The sequence below is a fragment of the Lissotriton vulgaris genome, chromosome 3_1 (assembly GCF_964263255.1).
Source record: "Lissotriton vulgaris chromosome 3_1, aLisVul1.2, whole genome shotgun sequence".
NCBI classification, from domain to species: domain Eukaryota; kingdom Metazoa; phylum Chordata; class Amphibia; order Caudata; family Salamandridae; genus Lissotriton; species Lissotriton vulgaris.
In genome coordinates, this window is record NC_141689.1 from 1,137,996,227 (window position 1) to 1,138,008,516 (window position 12,290).

Sequence of the window (12,290 nt, forward strand, 5' to 3'; positions counted from 1 at the left end):
GGCGCTCTAAAGATAAGCCTAGCAGCGTCATTCATAATCACCTGCAATCTGATCAGATGGTTACCCTGGAGGCCAATATACAGGGCATTCCCGTAATAAGGACATGACAGTATCAGAGCAGATACTGCCTTTCTAAGTGTATTGAAGGTGAGTAATGGTTCAAGCTTACACAGTAGTCTCAGCATGCCTGTGCATGTTCCCACAACTATCGATACCTCTTGGATCATAGTGAGCTTGGCATCGATTTTAATACCCAGACTTTTTACAGCCACAGCTGACTCTGGGTAGGCACCAAGCTCTTGTGGCCAAAAGTGCTCTTTCCACGGGTTAGAATCTGAAGTGACGGCCAATACTTCCATTTTCCGGGTTGATTTAAAAGGGAGTTGGCCATCATCCAGTTAACCATGAATTTCAAAATGTTTTGGAATCTTATAGGGCTGTCGTGGAGTTGTCTATCTGAATGACAATTTGGGTGTCATCAGCATAGTTATAGATTTGGCATTCCATATAATTCAGTGCCGCTATCGGGGGTTGGAGGTAGGAGTTAAACAGCAGTGGTGATAATGCCGATCCCTGCAGTCCCCTGCATGAAAGTAGTCCTAAAACGGACACATGGTCATTCAGTTGTATTCTCTGGGAGTGGCCTTTAAGGAAAGAGTGCAGCCATGCAAGAGCTGTGCCCTGGATCCCCAACACCAAATCCGCGACATTAGTTGGTCATGATTGACTGTATCGAATGCCGCGGATGGGTCCAGTAGGACCAGGGTACATGGTTTATTCTTGTCAGCCCTCAATCTAAGTTCATCTAGAACAGACAGCATCACCAGTTCTGTGCTGTGACGTGCCCTGTACCCTGCCTGGTTAGGTTGTAGAAGGTGGTTACTTTTAATGTGATTGGTCAGGGTTTTCAGTACGTGTTGTTCTAGTACCATTACGAGGAACAGGAACAGTGAGATTGGCCTGAAATTTTTCACGTTTCTTGTTCTGACCCCAGGCTTTTTCAGAAGCGGGATGACACGTGCTTCCTTAAAGTTGGAGGGTACGTGTCCTGTGGCATGGGATTGATTGAGAAGTGAGAGTACCTTCTTTTCCATGCCAGGAAGCGCCTTCTTAAAGATCCTTAGTGGGCAAGGGTCGGCCGGGGACCATGATTTCACCTTCCCTATTAGATGGGACAGGGAATCGTGCGTAATATTGGGAAAGGTGGTGAGGGGTTCAGTGAAAGTGGGGGCAGTAGTATAGGTGCCAGTGTGCATGAAAACTTGGGGGTGGAGTGGATTTCCATTATTAGATCTTTATCTTTTGTTTCAAAGAAGGACTGGAAGTTATTGCAATTTTCCGGGCCAAACTGAGGTTTCTGTTCCTTGACTTGTCTCAGTTCTTTCAAGATTCGAAAGGTCTCTTTTTGAGTATTTTCTGCTGCAGTGATTTTAGTCTCATAAAATTCTGCTTTAAATGATAGAATTGTTTTTTTGTAAGTTGCGAACATGGTACAGTATTCTCGCCGGGCGCAAGGATCGTAAGCTTTATGCCAGGCTCTTTCGCTTTGGTGGAGGTTTTGTTTCAGGGTTCTTAAGGCTTCGTTGAACTAGGGGGCTCCCTTACCCTTGGCTTCTAATTCTGGCCCTGTGTGTCGGAGCTGCCTTATCAATAGCATTTTGTAACCTATCTGTCAGGGCCATACTTCCTGTGTCAAGATTTCTCTGTGTGAATGTGGGAGCCGCTGATTCCTGTAGAGTAGTAACCAGGTAATCGGCACAAATTTGGTTCCAACTCCGCACCACTTTCCAGTCTGGGGGTCTACTGCCTCTTTGCTTAGGAAGTAAGTAGTGGTCGGACCAAGGGCAGAGACTAATAGTTTCGGGGCTTGATGTAAATAATTAATTTACTCTCTTAATTTCTATGCAGATAAGTACTTAATCAATAATAACTCAATCGAAATGAAGGAAAACAGAGTCCGTGGTGTAAGAGTTTCTAAGGGTTTTATTCCTCATAAAGGAATCAGGATATCATGTTCTGACCACCACACAGGATGTCAGAAGGGATAGATGAGCGCGCTGTCGTTTATTGACAATACATAGCTTATATACTTGATTTACATCATAATGTTCAATGTAAGAGGCGTAACAGCTGAGAGAAGACAAGATAACAGTATACACGTGGTGCTAGTACATCATCAAGAGGCGTAAACTAGGCGTGAACTAGGGTGTGTGCTAGAAACGTCACTGATAGGTGACGCAAGTGGGTGGCACCAAGGGGTGGTGCTAACAGAATGTTGCAATGTCAGCAGAAATCGGAAGCTTGGATGCGCGCGCAGCTGCATGACGTGTGATAGACGGGGTGCAGGGGACTTGACATTTACACTGGCGGAAAGAGACAGAAGTCTGGCATGTCAGATCAACTTGTGCTTCTATCATATCTGATATCTGATGTTTAGGAACTAAGCTATCTGGGCAGAAAGGTCTCTAGAGCAGAAGCTATTCTATACTTGCTGTGAGTGCGTGTATAAGCGCCTGAGTGTCTGTATGAGAAGCGTGGGGGCATGGGGCCTTCCATGGAAGCATGGCAACAGAGGCTATGAATTACTTGCATAAAGACAGGTCGGCCCTTTAGCCCTGTAGCTGAGGAAGGATGTTTACTGAAGCTAGCAGGCTGGAATGTATCTTCGGGGAGGAAAACAGATAACTCGAAGATTATAGTCAATCTTGGCAGGCAGCAGGCTGAGCTGAGCACGGAGGGCCGCGCTAGAAGTAAGTCAGAGTTCACGGGTACGGGGGCTGCTTGGGCAGAGGCCCTCGCAGTCAGAAGCCAGAAAAGAGGCTCGGTGGCAGAGATTCAGGGCCTACTTTCAGCCAGGCTGAAAAACGTAGGAGTACACTTCAAAAAGACGTTGGCATAGCATACTTAGGAACGGACCATCAAACCCATTCATGGTGGGTCTGAAAGAGGACAAGTTAACGTTGGACGCAAATGTATTTGCGTCTTCATAGCTGGTACAGGAGGGAAGTTACATGCACTTTTAACTCGTACATGGAGTCGGTGGGGTACTCGCTAGGGAACACAACATGACCATAAAATTTATATTACCTCATTCCCTCCTTGTTCCCTACGGACCCTTCATGATATATCGATCCTCATAAATCGATCAGTTTGTTCTTGTAACATTATATGTTCGTCTTTCTTTCTTTGACTGTTTGAGAGGCAACTGGAATGCTCAATGCAGGATGTGGCACACAGTCCACATATCGCTGGCCCACACTGCAGGCACAGGCAACAACTGAATACTATAACAAGGCCAATGCCTAGGAAGGATAAGATCTTCCATCCCCAAGCTGTTAACGTAGTCCAGAACCAACCGGACCAAGTCCAGGTGCCTGGATTCTGATGTATCTGATTTGCAATTTTATGTAAACGGGTGATAGCTTGATAGACAGATGGTGCGTTTTGTGGAATGAAAACACAGCAACTTGACCCGATGACCTTACAGGCTCCACCTCTATCTGCCAAGATGACGTCAATCACAAGGCGATTTTGAAGGACAACAGTCCGTATAGCAGACTGCTCCTCTGTTAAGTTACCTAGAGCGGAGGCAGTTTCGTTCACTACTGCTTCGAGTGTTCTCGTTAATCTGCGTATTAATTTACTGTTTTGGACAGGCCCTAGGAAGAAAAAGAATCCTTTATTGAAATCAGTGTACTGTTCCCATGCCGTTTCTGTGTAGTCGACAAGGGGAATATCTCTTTTGGGTCTATTCGGTGCTAGATTCGTATTTCTATGGTAATCAGGGGGAGCTAGAAAAACAGGTGGCAGGAGGAAGGCAATGTAACAGGTACCATCCCAATCTGGAGGCAAACGTATGTATGCGGTATGACCACAAACAAAGTAGGAATGACTGATAGCTTTAAAGGACGATTTACCATGGTCACTGAACTCGACCACAGTAGTGCATTTACTATGACCTACGTGTACTGAACCTTTCTTGCTAACACATAATTCACCTGTGACTGGTAGTACTAACATATGGGGCAGAACTGGAGCAGTTTCAGATTCAACAGTAAGGATCATAAGGCTAATTGTGTAATTACCTAATCCATATACTTCATTTTCTAGATCAGTTCCTATTCGAGTGGGAAGTCCCTCTTTATCAGGATAACAGACGTTGAGCAGGACTAAGTTCAAGTTTCCCCAAACCCAGCCCCCATCGAAAACAGCAATATCAGGATCTAAAGAATTAATTATTTTAAACCATGCTCCACAGGAGCCATTGTGAGTGAATGGGTACGGAAAGAGAGGCAGAGCTCCCTTGTAATTCTGGTAGGGAGGGAGTCGGCCACATATCCAACAGTCTGTAGCATTATTTGTCTGATGGGAATGGTGTAACATACTAATGAATGTATTGTTGCGCAGCGCAAGTCTGTAAGAGAGTTCATGTGCGGGAAGTTCACTAAAAGTGTGTTCAGCAGAGACATTGTAAGCAGATTGTTCACGCCTGAAAATAGGCCAGTACATAGGAAGCAGAATGCTGGCAATAATAATTAGAATACTCAGAATAAACATGATTATTAGTGTCACTATGCAGTGACTACGAAGTGATTTGCAATATGTTCTTCTCTTTTCCTCTCTCTCTCTAACTCGATCTAGGGGATACATGTCAGAAACTATTTAACCGATTCACCTAGGGGAGGACTTAAACAATTAAACTGTCTGACTTGCTAGATCGAAGCTTCATACGGTAAAGTTCTTGAGGAGTCTTTTCTCTTTTAGGCACAGTAACGTCTTGTGCTTCAACACAGTCTTTGGTGGGGGTGGACGAGTCAGAGTCCTGTTTCAGTCCGTTTTTTAGTTCATTGCATAGTTTGATGTGACTCGTGTGGACCCACCCCTTTCTCCCCTCGATTTTCACGGCGGTCCTGGTGGTAAGCAGAACGGTCTTTGGAGACTTCCAGCGGGGCTCCAGCGGACTTTTCCGGTCGAAATTCCGGACGAGTACCAGGTCCCCTGGACGGACCTCATGCGCCTTTACATCGGTGTTGTCAGGGAAGGCTGCGGCAACCTGTGAACGACATGATTGGAGTGCAGACATCAAGGAGGCAAGGTAATCTGTCAACATGTTACAATCAATATCAGTGATCTTTTTCGGAACGGGCGTCCCCCACATATTCGGCGGTCTGCCAAAGACCACTTCGTACGGGGATAGCCCTGATCTCGAGTGGGCGACCATTCTCATGTAGAATAGTGCCACGGGCAGGGCGACTATCCAGTCGACCCCTTTTTCCTGACAGATCTTGGCAAGACGGATTTTTAGTGTCTGATTATGCCTTTCTACAAGGCCAGCTGCTTCGGGATGTCGGACACAGTGGAACCTCCACTGATATCCTAGCAAGAGGGAAACTTGTCTCATCAGCTCGGACGAGAACGGCTGTCCGTTATCTGAATACACGACACGGGGCAAACCGTACCGTGGGAAGAATTCACGAACCAACTGTCTGGCAGTGGTCGGAGCAGTGTAGTCTGGGACTGGGTATGCTTCGGTCCAGCGGGACAGAGCACAAACAATTACAAGGACATACTTAAATCCTCTACAGCTATTCATCTGGATATAATCCATCTGGAGGACTTCAAAAGGGTGATCGGGAGGATGAAATCCACCTTGCTCAACAGGGACACTTTTACCTGGATTGAACTGACAACAGATCATGCAAGTACGCACTTTCTGTTTTGCTGCTGCTCGTAAGTGTTTGTTGTACCAGAGATTCTGTAAACTGTCTAACATGGCTTTCTCTCCAAGATGGGCAGGACTATGTGCTGTATTTATCATGACTTGAACCATTGAGTCGGGGAGAAACCATATAGATTTTCCCTTCGTCACCCAACCTTGATCTGTCTGAATCCCTCCTAGTTCAGTCCATTTCTTTATCTCCTCTGGAGTAGCATGTGTCTGGATATCAATTACATCTAGGGCGGGATCTCTAACTGCCATACACTGGGTCTGGACTATTGTCTTTGTCACATCAGTAGTCTGGGTGTGAGTCAGTGCTGTATGTTTTGCTGTCTGGTCTGCCAGGTCGTTACCCTGGGAAACAGAATCTGTGACTTTAGTATGTGCCTTACACTTCATGACTGATATGCCCGAGGGCAAATGTATTGCTTCTAACAGTGCTTGAATGAGGGGGCCATGTTGGATCTTGGCCCCATGGGAAGTCAGAAAACCTCGTTCTTGCCAGAGGACTCCGAAGTCGTGTACAACTCCGAAGGCATAGCGGGAATCTGTGTATATGTTAACATTTCTGTTCTTGGCTAGAATACAGACTCGAGTCAGAGCGATGAGCTCTGCCGCTTGAGCAGACAGTGTGTCAATACGATGTGTTTCTTTAATTTCAGTTTCAGTGGTCACGGCGTACGCGGCCACTAATTCTCCTGTACTTGTTCTCATGCATGAACCATCCACATAAAGTGTCAGGTCTGGATTTGTCAATGGGACATCTGTTAAGTCTCGTCTAGGCTTAGTTACTGCATTAATTATTTCTATACAATCATGCGGAGCTGGATCTGTCATAACTGTAGGTAACAGTGTTGCTGGGTTCAGGATGCTGCAACGTCTGATTTCTATGTGTGGCTGGAATAGTGTTAATTCATAACCTGTCAGTCGTGCTATAGTTAAGTGTTGAGTCTGGGTTCTGTTTAACAAAACCTCTACAGAATGTGGTACTTGAACTGTTAACTGATGACCTAAAACAATTGAATCACTTTGTCTTATTGCTAACGCTGTTGCTGCTACTGACTTTAAGCACGCAGGGAGTGCTTGAGCTACTGAATCCAATGTACTAGAAAAATAAGCACAAGGCTTATGTGAACCTGCTTGGTCTTGAGTGAGGACAGACAACGCTGTGCCATCACGTTCTGTAACAAAAAGTGTAAACGGTTTGCTGTAACATGGTGTCGCTAAAACTGGTGCTTGGCATAAAACTTTCTTTAATTCTTCAAAAGCTTGTGTGTGTTCCTGAGTCCAAGGGAGGACAGTCGAAGTCGCTGCCTCCTGTGTCGTTAACTGGATGAGTGGTTTAGCTAGAAATGCATACTGGGGAATCCATTGTCTGCAGTACGAGGTGAGGCCTATGAAGGCCCGCACTTCCTTTTGTGTCTTGGGTTGCGGCATGTTCACAATTAACTGAATGCGATCGGGAGTGAGCTGTCTCCCCACTTTGGACAGCAAGTGACCCAAGTACACAACTTGCTGAACACAGAATTGTAGCTTCGAAGGAGACACCTTGTGTCCCTTGTCGGCCAGGAAATGTAAAACTGTCAGTGATGCTTTTTCACATTCGGGCTCACTTCGTGCGGTGATCAGCAGATCATCGACGTATTGTAGTAAAGCGGTGTTAACTGGCATTTGAATACAATCTAGTTGTCTTTTCAGTGCTTGACTATAGATGCTGGGGCTTTCTGTGAATCCTTGAGGTGCGCGCGAAAATTTGAAACTGCGTCCATTTAAACAGAATCCGAAGAGATATTGGCTCTCTGGATCAATAGGCACGCTGAAGAAGGCGTTCTTGAGATCAATTACAGTAAAGAACGTTGCTTCTGAATCAATAGCAGTCAAGAGAGATGATATATCGGGGACCACAGGATACTGTGGGATAATGCATTTATTCAATTCTCGAAGATCAATCACCAGCCGATATACTGGCGGTGCATTGGGATCAGTACGTTTAAGAATCGGAATGATGGGTGAGTTACAGATATTGGAGTCGGTCTCGACGACCACTCCTTGGGCAATGAGCTCTTCAATGATTTTCAGTAAAGCCGCTACAGCATCGGGTGGTAACTTGTATTGTCTGATTCTGGGTAATACAACACCTGCCTTGAGGGTAACGCGGTATGGTGTAATGTGCATACATCCTACATCAGTTGGGCCTTTTGCCCACAAGTAATCAGGTACATTTTTCAATCTGACGTCAAACTCACGAAGGACGTAATGACCCTTGAAATCCCGCAGAAAGAGTCTAACCCCCTCCGGGGAGCAGCATATTATAGCTCCTAGAGCCTTCAGTGTTTTAATTCCTAACAGATTTTCCGGACATGATTTTGTTAGTAACAGGTCTGTAACGCGTGATAATGGACCCACAGCCAGGGGAACTGGTTCTGATACTTCATTTACAATAGGTTGTCCTGAAAAACCAAGGGAAACATTTTGTGAGCCTGAGAGGGGTGCCCCTGGAACTTCGTCATGACTTATTGTAGTGCGACTTGCCCCTGTGTCAATTAAAAACTTTCTATCTTTCCCCAATACTTGACTGTGTACATAAGGACCTTCTTGATCTACAGGAATCTCGATAAGAGGCAAGCCACCTTCCCTCTCTAGGCTGTTTCATGTATATCGGGAATATTCGGGGTAAGCAGACTGGGCATACTGGTACATCTGTTGTGAGACTTGCTGAGTTGCAGCAATGGGCTGTGGCTGTGGTACTGCTACGGTCTGTGCTGTCTGTGCAGATGCATGCATGGGCTGTGTATTCTGTGTAGACTGATGCTGGTTATGGTCTTGTCTAGGCGGATGCGGTCTCTCTTTAGTTTTACCTGTCGCTATGTTATGTTTCAGAACTGCACATTCGTGTACGTAGTGACCTGGCTGCTTGCAATAATTGCATGTCCCTTTAACAGGAGCTGCAGCGTGACTTGTCTGGGTCGTACCTTTCCTGTGACTGTCGGATGGGACCGTCTGGGCTACTAACATTTTCATTTTCGTGTCTTTCATGCGCTTCTGTTCCTGATCTTGTTCTTCCCTAATTCTATTCTGGTGATATTGTAACATTTGTAACATCTGGGATGGCGTATTTGCTTGCCATGTACTCTCGACTTTATACACTCTATTTTTAACTAACGGTAGGGAATTCTCGACTAACTTTGATACAAAAAGATGTGGGTACGACTCGCTACTTGGCTGGAGGCCACTATTGATAATAAAACATTTCTCGAATCTTGAATAAAAGTCGCTAGTATCTTCATCATGTTTCTGTTTACAGGACGAGATTGCATCCCAATCCTCCTTTCTAGTTGTCAATAATCTGGGCAGGACCTGTACTATCAAACCTGGTAATGCTTTAGTTTTGTCCCCAAGGCCTAACCCTGGAACCCGTTTTTTCTCTTCGTCTTCTATTTCTGCCCAGGCAATCTTTGTGTCTCCCACCTCCCATTCCTTTTCCTTTAATTTCTCGAATATACCCGTAGGCAATAATACTTTCAACATTTTCATGATATCATCATATGTGTAGTCCCCCATTAATAACATGTCTTTAAGCTCTCTATGGAAACCTGCAGGGTCTTTATCATGGCATGGTACTAATTTCTTCATTTCTAACAGTTCTAATTTAGTCAGAGGCGTGTGCACATACACGCGTTTCAAAACCTTGTCCTCACCCATAACAGGGTGTACTTCTCGTAAGGGGTTCTGACTTTCAATACCACCCCCGCACTGCATATGGTACATTTTCCTTTCTGGAGGTGGGGCGGGGACATATTCAGGACTTACAAAGGTATCATATCTGCGTCGTTGTTCTAGAATTATTTGAACTAATTTAGTGCTTAGGCCTCTCCATCTATCCATCAGTAGTGCTTCTAGTGTCTCATGTAAGGGACCTGGATCGGAATAATGTTTTCTGTACTTAATGAGAAGGTGCTGAATCATATATACCCCTGCTAATTTCTGTTCGTCGGGGGAGAGGTTCAGAAATGTCTGTGCTACGGTGTCATCATTATATATGTCTGCATTTTCGGCCCATGATACCGCTGATCGGGCTAATTCTTGTTCATCCATAGAATTGAGTACATGGTACCCCACTCGATCTCGAAGCCGTTTATCAGTTTCCTGGAACTGATGCTCAGCAGAATTCGGATTCGTTAAGGCAGAGAAGAAAACTCTCTTGCTTTCTGGACGGATACCCTTCCTAAGATAAGTTCCCTTACCTACATATGCTATAGTGCTTGTAGTCGGTTCTAGTTCTTCAGATTCTTCTTCCTCCTCGGAGGGAACCTTTTCTTTCTCTTTCTCGTGTACTGCTATCACTGCTTTCTTAATCTTTTTATACATGGCCTCTATGCAATTTTGTCTGTCATGTTTTCCATCAGCTATATTTTGACCCCACTTGTTCAATGCATCTAATTCACTCTGATCTGTTCCGGGCCTGTCTCGTTCTCTTATTAGACAATTTATGAAAAATCGTAGTATCAGTGCTTGCATGTTAACTTTCTGTTTCTCCAGGGCATCCTTAATACTGTCGGGGTCCTTTCCCGTTTGAACGAACTCATATATTCTATCTAGGCGCTCCTTCATTCCTGCATAACATAACAAACTATCAGTAGCAGATCTTAACCGTAAAGACGCTAATATCATTAAGTCGTCCTGTCCAGGTTCTGGATCATATCTACAAACTGACATATTTTCTTTTAGTGCATCAAGACGGGATGAATTAGAAGAACGGGGGGATCTGTGCGTAAGAGGACTCTGCATACCTCTGAGATTTAATCTGTGAGTCGGTGGCGGGGTCTGGAGACCCGCGGTCGCACCTCCTGAAGCGGAAACTTGGGCATTATCTCTGTGTGTAGTCAGTATCTGAATTTGTCTTTTAGTAGGATCTGATTGAAGTGGTTTCGGCAGATCAGTTTTAGGTGAGGGAAGTGGCGGAGCTGGCGGAACGGAACTAGTCTTTTTCGGTGTCGGCTGAGAGTGATCTTGGGGGGCAGTACCACCCCCGGCCCTGTCAGTAGGCAGGGCACGAACAGGCAGATTGGTGTAAGCTGGCGCTACATCTTCGAGATATGAATTTAGGAATATGTCTTTAGTAGTCTTATGCATTACTTTAGTTGGAACTAATGGTGACGGCAAATTTTTCGGTATTTCTGAAATGGCGTCAGGGGTACCATCGGCCAAAAGATACATGTTGTTCACTTTGCCATTTTGGATACGATCTATTTGTTCTACTTTTACTCGAATTCCCTCAGTAACTAATTCGTTTTCTTGGGCCTTTTCTGATTCTTTAAGCCTGTCTTCTCTACGGAGTGCTCTATCAGCACGCTTACGTGATTCCTTACGCCAAAATTCTATGGCGTCTTTCTGAGATTGTCTAGCTTTCTTTTTCCGTAATATTTCTTCTACCTTTATGATGCACTCGGCATCCCATGTTCCGTTAACTGGCCATCGGTATCTTTCCTCTAGGTGCTTGGTATAATCTGTCCATAACTCTAGATACAAGATGGCGTCTATGCCATGCTTATTATACATGAAATTACCTGGAGTGTCCCTAGGGGGGATTGGAATCTCTTCCTCTAACATCCCTTTCCTAGTTCCTATCTGCTTTAATTTGTTAAAAAACGGCATTGTGCCTACTTGATACTGAAATGCTTGATCCTTAATACTTAATTTCGCCTGTAACTATTTAAACAAAAAAACACAATAATGCACAAAAACAATCACATTCATACCACGACATTAATCACATGAAACATTTAAAGACATAGCTAACTTCCCCCTACTCTGAATGTACCGCTCAACGATACAGATACACTGCTGTAACAGTGCAGAAATTCGGAATACTTTATATACTGCTAAACAGTACAGATACACTGCCTAAAAACAGTGCAGACCGGACTTGCGTACCCAAACCCGTCTAGATACGACCCAGCAATGGTACTCACCGGGAAGCACGGAAAACAGAAGGCCTCGGAAAACTCGACTGGACTCGACTCGGAACTTCGGAAAACTTCGGAAAACTTCGGAAAACTTCGGAAAACTTCGGAAAACTTCGGAAAACTGGTGGGCCTCTTCACACCTCGGACCTTGCTTCCTTCGGCTGGGCTCTGGTCGGGATCCTCCGCACTCCTCACCGCCTCGTCTGGGCACTGATCGCAGTCTTCGTCACCTCCGTGTGTCAGAGGGGGATGCAGGAAATCCTGCCAGTACACGTGTGGTCCTTCTAACTGATGGCAGGGGACACGGATTGCAACGCACCTTCCGGCGCGTGAGGTGGGGGAGGGGTCCCTATTCGGGCGCCAAAATGATGTAAATAATTAATTTACTCTCTTAATTTCTATGCAGATAAGTACTTAATCAATAATAACTCAATCGAAATGAAGGAAAACAGAGTCCGTGGTGTAAGAGTTTCTAAGGGTTTTATTCCTCATAAAGGAATCAGGATATCATGTTCTGACCACCACACAGGATGTCAGAAGGGATAGATGAGCGCGCTGTCGTTTATTGACAATACATAGCTTATATACTTGATTTACATCATAAT

At 44.9% G+C, this 12,290-nt stretch overlaps 1 long non-coding RNA gene across 1 annotated transcript; it reads right to left on the reverse strand.

Annotated features, from left to right (window-relative positions):
* Window positions 1-1,965: 1,965 nt before the first annotated feature.
* On the reverse strand, window positions 1,966-12,036 carry LOC147727565 (uncharacterized). The gene is made up of 2 exons (XR_015309490.1): window positions 11,692-12,036; window positions 1,966-5,053 (listed from the first exon to the last, which is right to left on the reverse strand). It is a non-coding gene; the product is annotated as an uncharacterized LOC147727565 (long non-coding RNA).
* Window positions 12,037-12,290: the final 254 nt, after the last annotated feature.